At 34.0% G+C, this 8,036-nt stretch overlaps 1 pseudogene; it reads right to left on the bottom strand.

The window, feature by feature from the left end:
• Positions 1–4,603: 4,603 nt before the first annotated feature.
• LOC143655012 (olfactory receptor 4K1-like) lies at positions 4,604–5,509 on the bottom strand (annotated as a pseudogene).
• Between the last annotated feature and the right edge of the window lie 2,527 nt (positions 5,510–8,036).

An 8,036-nucleotide genomic window follows, 5' to 3' on the forward strand; every position in this document is an offset into this window, starting at 1 on the left:
TATTTTGAATAGCTGTTTCAAGAATATTCCCTGATATTATCATCTCTGTCATTTCTCAGTCTCTTTTACTTAGTTGTCTTTTTCTTCTGGTTATTGTTACTGCTTCTTTGTATGTCTTGTAAGGTTTAATTATATGCTACATATTGTGAATTTTGCAGTGCTTCTTTCTTTCTTTCTTCTTTGTATTCCTGCAAATATTTTTGTCCTTTGTTCTATGTGACAGTTAAGTACATAGAATTAGTTGGATCCTTTCCAGCCTTGCTTGTAAAACTTGTTAGTTCAGGTACAGATTGACTTTTAGTCTAGGACTCATTTTTCAGCACTTCTAGAGAAATACTTTCCTATCATTCTACCAAATACCCAATATTCTACTCTTGCTGTTGGAAATGTAAATTATTACCTGTATATGTGAATTTAGGATTACTGTTGTCTCCCCATCCCCTACATCTTTCTTAGTGGTTGCTTGCTGAATTTCCTAAGGCTTCCTCACACATATGCATAGATTAATATTTAGTCAAATACTTGGAGACATTCTTCTACATCTCTTTGTATTTATCATTTTGTGCAGCTCCTTGTTTAGTATTTTGTCATGCATATTCTTGATATTTTGGGGTCTCTGGATTCCAAATTTTCTCTCCTTTATTCAGGAAGACTATCAGGTTTATTTAAGCTCCCCTCCTTCTACTGAAGCCTTGAAACTTCCTCAGACTGTAAGCTAGAAAATTAGTAAAGTGTATCTTCCTTTTTTTTTCCTTCTCTTAGTATTACTGTTCTTTACTGTTTGTTGTCCAATGCCTAAAAATCATCATCTGACATATTTTTTCACTTTGCAATGTATTTAACTTTGGAAGGAAATTAGCACATCTGTCTTTCCACCATGGTTATAAAGTGCAATTCAAGTAATATTTTAATGTGCTGTTTAATGTGTTTAAAAATAAATTTTCATAAAATTCTTATTATCCACTCCAGGCACCCAATTTCTCTCTTCAGAGTCAGAATTCTTCCCCATCTCCTAATTATTTCCACAATTAATTCATGTGTATATAGGCAATTGCATCTAAGTAATATTTATATGCATTTTTGCTGATTGTATTAACTAGGGTTCTCTATAGAAACAGAATAAGCAGGAGATATCTATAGGTATGAAATTTATAAAAGTGTCCCATGTAACCATGGGAATGTGGAGTCCAAGGCCTGTAGGGCAAACCACAAGCTGGCAACTCCATCAAAGGTGCTCGATGAACTCTCAGAAGAGGCTAGCTGGGCAACTGTGGGAATGTAAGAGGGTTAGGCTTCTAGGGGAGACCGCAAACTGGTGACTCTGATGAAGGCTTTCAGCAATTCTCAGAAGAGGCTGGCTGAACAAGCATGGGAATGGAAGAATCTAAAATCCATTAGGCAGGCTGTGAAGCTGGGGTTCCCATGAAGATTCTGGATAAACTTCACAGGAGAGTCTCACCAGCTGAAGCAGGATGAGTGACTGTCTCTTCTGAATCTTCCCTAAAAGTCTTCCACTGATTAGATTAAACATCACTCATTACAGAAGACACTCCCCTTAGCTGATTAAAAATGCAATCAGCTGTGGATGCAGTCAATGCAATCATGATTTAAGTCCATAAACTGTCCTCATAGCACAGGCAGGCCAGTGCTTGCCTTATCGCACAACTGAGCACCACCACCTGGCTAAGTTGACACCTGAACCTAACCATGACACTGATCAACAAAAGTATTAGCATACTTTGCATATGGTTCTGCATTTTGGTTTTCTCATCTGGGAATACTTCATTGTGATACTCTCAGAACATAACACCTTTATTCTTTTTTAATAGCTGCACAACACTCTATTTTATGGATATACCTATAGTTCAGGTTTGTTTTGATGGACAGTTGGTTTTGTATACTGATATTTTTTTCAAAATTTTGTTCTCAAAACAATGATCGCAATAAATATTATGTAGATATTTTATGTATATGTAGGTATACTGTCAGATAAAATACTAGAAGTGGAAATACCAGTTCAAAAATTTAAATTTTAATAGATATTGAAAACCACCCTCTATACATTGCTTCAAAGTAGCAATTTAGCCAACCATTTTTGAAGTCCCTATTTTCCCACAGTCTTATCAATACAATATATTACTAGACTTTTTGATCTATATCAATCTGTAGATGGACAAACACATATCGATACACTTCTCTTTGAATTTTGTTATAATTGAGCTTTAGCATTTAGGTATACATTCAAGAACTACTTTCACTACATTAATTATAAATTGCATATTCATAGCCAGATTTTGTATATATTTGCTGAACTTTGCTGTTGGTCTGTAAGAACTCTTTATATGCACACACATTTATCCTTCATCTATAAGTTCCATTATTTTCACCTAGATTTTATTTTATTACATTTCTGATGGAAAGTTTTTAAAACTCTAGAAAATTATATAGTCAAATGTATCATTTTAAAAAGTTTTATGACTTGTAAAATTTTGTCATACTTAATGCGATAGGTTACAGACATGTCTGATCACTGAAAACTCAAATATATTCAAAGGTCAAGTAAGAATTAGAAAGTGGAAGACCATAACTCCAATGCCACAAGTAATAGATAAAATCAAATGGCCTTGGGAACCGAAATGTCCCTCCATTTCCCCTCCTTCTGCTCCTCTGTTTTCCCTCATCCTTCCACCAGCACTGTAGCTGCTACTCCTTAAACTCTTCCTCCTCCTCCTCCTCTGCTGCCACCATTGCCGCTGCCTTCTTTATCTTCTTCATCTCTCCTTTCCCTTTTAATGAAGATAATATCCATGTTGGAGATTATTTTATCTGTGGAAGTGAGTACTACAATAGCTATCATGCAAAAAAGATTTTAGTTTGTGTATATCTCTATTTAAAGTTCCCAAAACTCTTGCTTCTTTGTCTTCTTGAGGTCAATAACCCACTACCAATTTACATACATTGATTTTGTGAAAACCAGAGTCTACTACTGTTCATTCCCTGAACTTCTCTCCTCCACCTCTGTGTCCATGAAAGTAACTATTCAGAAGTAATAACAATAATGCTATTTGTTTAATGTTTAGGTATCCATTAATGCTTTAGTTCCATTATAGCCGCTTGCCTCATGTCTTCCTTGTGAAATGGTTATTATGAACATCCTATTTTACATATTAAAATACTGAGGATCAGAGCAGTCAAATCCGTGTTCATTTTCAAGGGTATGATTCACGCCTTTCCATTTTCACCATCAAGTCATTGTTAAAAGGAAAAAAAATACACCAACAATATCATGAGTGATTTAATGTTTACTGCATATCGAAAATGTGTTTTGGCACTCTATAAAAATAATGGATATTCCCAATTTAGAAGATCTTTATTCATGTTTGATATTGCACAAATGACACTGCCTTAAATTCAGAATTTATTAGAAAACATGTCTAAAAAACAGTGTGGTTCAACAAGACTGTGTGTTTATATCTAAAATTTAGCTTGAACTGAATGCATCTACAGAGTTAATACCTATGCAGAAAAGCACTCACTCATTTTTTTTGTACAGTTAAGATACTGAATCAAGACTCATGACAATTGCAGACAATGTATCTTGTGTCAAGCAATTCTTTTTTCACTGTTAGACTATACTTAGCCTTTAAGTTACAAAGCATTTTTCATAACAATCTCAGGTGGAACAAATATAGAAAAAATAAGATAGGAAATGCAACAATATTTTAAAGACACACGATTTTTATTTTTGATGTACATGAATTTTACCTTAGTCTTTCCAAGGAATGTGAAATAATATTCCTTAGTCACCAGCAATTTTTGTCAGTGTGCATTCTTCATTTTGGGTACATGTGGAATAATTTTGCTTTGCATTTAAATATTGAACACCTGCCATGTGTGCAAATGACTTCAAAGGCATTTTAATTTTCTGGAAATATTGCAGAATTCATTGTAATCCATATATCCTATTTCAAAAACATGTTGCTGATGGCACCAAATAGAAAAACTTTTGTAATGAGCGGAAATATGTACCAAATAATAAAAAAAACCCTACAAAATGCTACAGGAGTATTTATGTATCATTAATGATAGGTAAGGATAAATATAAATAACCAAAATCATTAATAAACAATAAAAAGACATGCTAATAAATGTAGAGCAGTGAGGTGAAATCTATGCTGTAAAATATGATTTTTTTTCTATGACAATATATGGAATAATGCTGTGAATAGATTGAATGAAGGCATGAGAAACTTAATTTGCTTGTACATATCGATTGCCATGTGTAAATATGGCATGCACTCTATTAAAGAAATTACATTTTTAGTTTACATTATTAGCATTTTATGCACCTTGGTACCCTTTTACTGCATAAAATATATAAATGTATGACTAAACAATTTTAAGAAAATTTGTAATTTAGAAGTATGAAGAATTGGATAAAAATCTACTTACATAATAAATCAGGAGCAATTCCCTTACATTTAGAATAAAATAATTCTATAAATAAATAACCCACATCATTAGTGGAGACAGTTGGCATGATGCTGTGCTTCACTGAATTCTCTTTATTTCCATGGAGAATCATCCCCTTTCATGATGATTCCTAGTTTTTCCAGGAGTTCAGATGGTGGTTCCTTAATTTTCTCATGGCTGATTTAAAATCTTCATTCCTCAGAGAATAGATGATGGGCTTCAACAAGGGTGTACAAACTGTAGAATACAGAAAGGAACTTATCCACAGAAAATCTGCTAAAAGATATAGATATGAATGCAGGGCCCAAAGAAAATAATCACCACTGTGATGTGAGCAGTTAATGTGGACAGCGCCTTGGGTGACCCACTGGATTACCTGTGCCGAACAGTGATCAAAATGATGGTATAAAAAATAATATATTAATTAATTAATTAGTTAGTGTCAGTATTTCCATTTCATATGTATCCCTGCAAGCCAGCTCTATCACCAGTGGAAGGTCACAAAAGAAGCTGTCTACCTCATTGGGGCCACAGAACGGCAGATCCACAGTAAAAGCCAAGTGGCTCACAGAATGAAGAATACCCACAGCCCAGGAAATAGATACAAAAAGTATGCACAGCCTATGGTTCATAATGGTGCTGTAGTGCAGGGGCTTACATATGGCTATAAATCTGTCATAAGCCATAGCCACAAGCAACATCATCTCACTCCCAACAAAACTGTGAAGAAGGAATATCTGGGCCATGCAACCCCCAAAGGAGATTGTCTTGTGCTCAACAAAAAAGTCCACAAGCGTCTTGGGGGTGGCAAAGTTCGACTGGCAGATATCGATGAAGGAAAGGTTACTGAGCAGGAAGTACATGGGAGATTTCAAATGGGAGTCAGAGGAAATGACAGCAATAATCATGATGTTGCCCAACACAGATGCCACATACACAACAGAGAAATCACAAAGAAGAAAAGCTGAAGTTCACAAGAACTAGAGAGTCCCAGCAGCAGAAACTGAGACACCACCAATCCATTTGTGTGAGCCATGCATCCAGTCTACTGTCACATAAATACAAGAAAATCAGGGAGCTACCACAACAATTGGCATTCTAATATATCTAATTTACATACAAAAGATACATTATAAGCACTCAATTGAAACATTTAATGAAATATAGATCACCAGTTGACTAATAATACTAATAGTTAACACTTAAAGCAGCAATTGGAAGTGGAATAAGTGTGAAGCAAAGAGGATCAGATATGGCTCCAATTGCAATCATAAAGATAAGATACACATATTAAAATATATATATATATAATCAGAAATAGGAAAATATAAAGTGACACATTAATACATTAAATATTAGGAAGAAAGAAGAGAGTATTCTATGCCAAAAAGTTTAGAAATCATGTGTCAACAGAACCCTGAAACATAAGTGTGCATAATTTGTCTTGTCCTTAATTTATCTTTGAAAACTTACTTCTAATAAGACTAAAAACAAAAGGTAAAAGAGCATCCTTACTGATTATTATATTGCTTTCCATAGAAACTTCTTTCTTCATTTGATATTCTCTAAATATTTGTCTTAACAGATGGCTAAATATCCTCCAAATATAAAACATAAGAGAAAAGGCATATCATAGTTGTAGCACAATTCCCTTTATTCATCGGATTCTGATCCTATTCCTATCAGCGCTGCCCTGAAACCAGTGAAGTGAACTCATATAGACAGAAAAGGAGAACAGAAATTGACTTCTTCTTGACAGTTTCCAGACTTACTGAGACATCAATGCCTTTTCTGTTGCTGAATTCTAGTTACTGCTTTTGCATCTACAAGATAGTTTACCTATTATTTCTCTTGTCTAAAATATATGTTCAAAGTGCATACATAATACTTACACTTTTAATAATTCCTTTCTGTCCTTAAGCTCTTCCTTGTTTTCCTCAATTTGGTATCTTTTGATTTGTTTGTGAACTCCTTATTTTCTGTTTTGAGTTTTAAAATATGTGCAATGCATTCTTGACTTGATGCATTTTAATCTGACCCCTTGCACTGTGCTAAAGTAAATGGCTCATGCCCTGCCTGGAGACTGTGCTCCTCTGGCACACAACCATAGAAATAATTGCAGTATCTTAAGATAAAGCAATATAAAGGCTTGCATACTGATCCCAAGGAACTGATCTCATTGGAGAAGTGAGAAATCACCCTTCAGATATCTGTGAGGTCACCATCCAGTGGGAATAATTACATTTTGCAAAATGGTTTTCCAAAGGACAGAGAAGAAAAAAGATGTTTACCAACTGGTTGTACATTTGAAAATAATAAAAGATTTTTTATTTCTATTTGGAAGTTCCAGTCATCAAAGTAATTTTCCAACCCTTTAACTTTCTGACAGGAAAACACTCAGGCAGTCTTACAAAAATGATCTAATAATGAAGAACCAGCTACTTTACTGGAGAGTTTAATCTATTGATGTGCTTACATGGTTATGCCATCTGTTGTATCATAGAGCAAATCTACTACCTCTTCAGTATGATTATTCTTTAAATATTTGAAGGTGCTCTCATTTCTTCTCTATGCCATAGCTTATCTTTATCCCCCCAAATACAAGTTTTTCAACTATAGTTCATGTAAATTTTCTTACTCTCTCCAGAGATCTGAAGTCAGTTTGTAAAAAAAAAATTACTTAAAACAAAACAACTGCTCCTTATTCCTCCCCACCATCCTCTTACACCTCTAATCTACTCTGTGTCTATCAATTTACTACTTTTCAATATTTTATATAAGTGAAATAATACAGTATTTTTCCTCATGTGTCTTGCTTATTTCATTCAGCGTAATGTCTTCAGTGTTCATCCATAGTGCAGCATATCTCCAAAACTCATTACTTTTTATGGCTGGATAAGAGCCTGTTTGTGTGTATGAACCATGTTTTGTATATTTGTTAATATCTTGATAGGCACCTGGATTGCTTCTACATTTTGGCTATTATAAATGATACTATTATGAATATTTGTTTGCACGTATCTGTTTGACTCCCTAGCTTCAGTTTTTTGTGGGTATATAACTAAGAGTGGCCTTGTTAGGTAATATGATAATCTATTCACTTTTTGAGAATTTGCCATACGCTTTCCACAGTGACTCGTACCCTTTCATATTCTCATGATGTAAGTTTTAAATGGTCATCTACAAGAATGAAAATGAAGAGAATAATCACTACCACTTAGCAGGTATATTTTTATGTGTGTGTGTGTGTAAGTATGCATAAATGTATATGTGTATATGTGTATATATACATTCAAAACATAAGTATGCATATCAGCATTGCAGCATTGGGTAAAACAGAGAGTATCTGGCAAAAATTTAAGTGCCAAAGTGCTACAAATTGTATTGTATCAAAAGGAAAACAATTGCATGGTTCCATTTATATAAGATATAAGTGTAAATAAATGTATAGAGATGGAATTAGATTAGTGATTATGGAGGGCAGGCGAACAATAGAAGTATTGAAAGGTGACTGCTATGAGGTGTGGATCTTTATTTTGGAGTAATGAAAATGTTCTAAAATT

This window comes from Tamandua tetradactyla, chromosome 14 (genome assembly GCF_023851605.1).
Source record: "Tamandua tetradactyla isolate mTamTet1 chromosome 14, mTamTet1.pri, whole genome shotgun sequence".
NCBI lineage: Eukaryota > Metazoa > Chordata > Mammalia > Pilosa > Myrmecophagidae > Tamandua > Tamandua tetradactyla.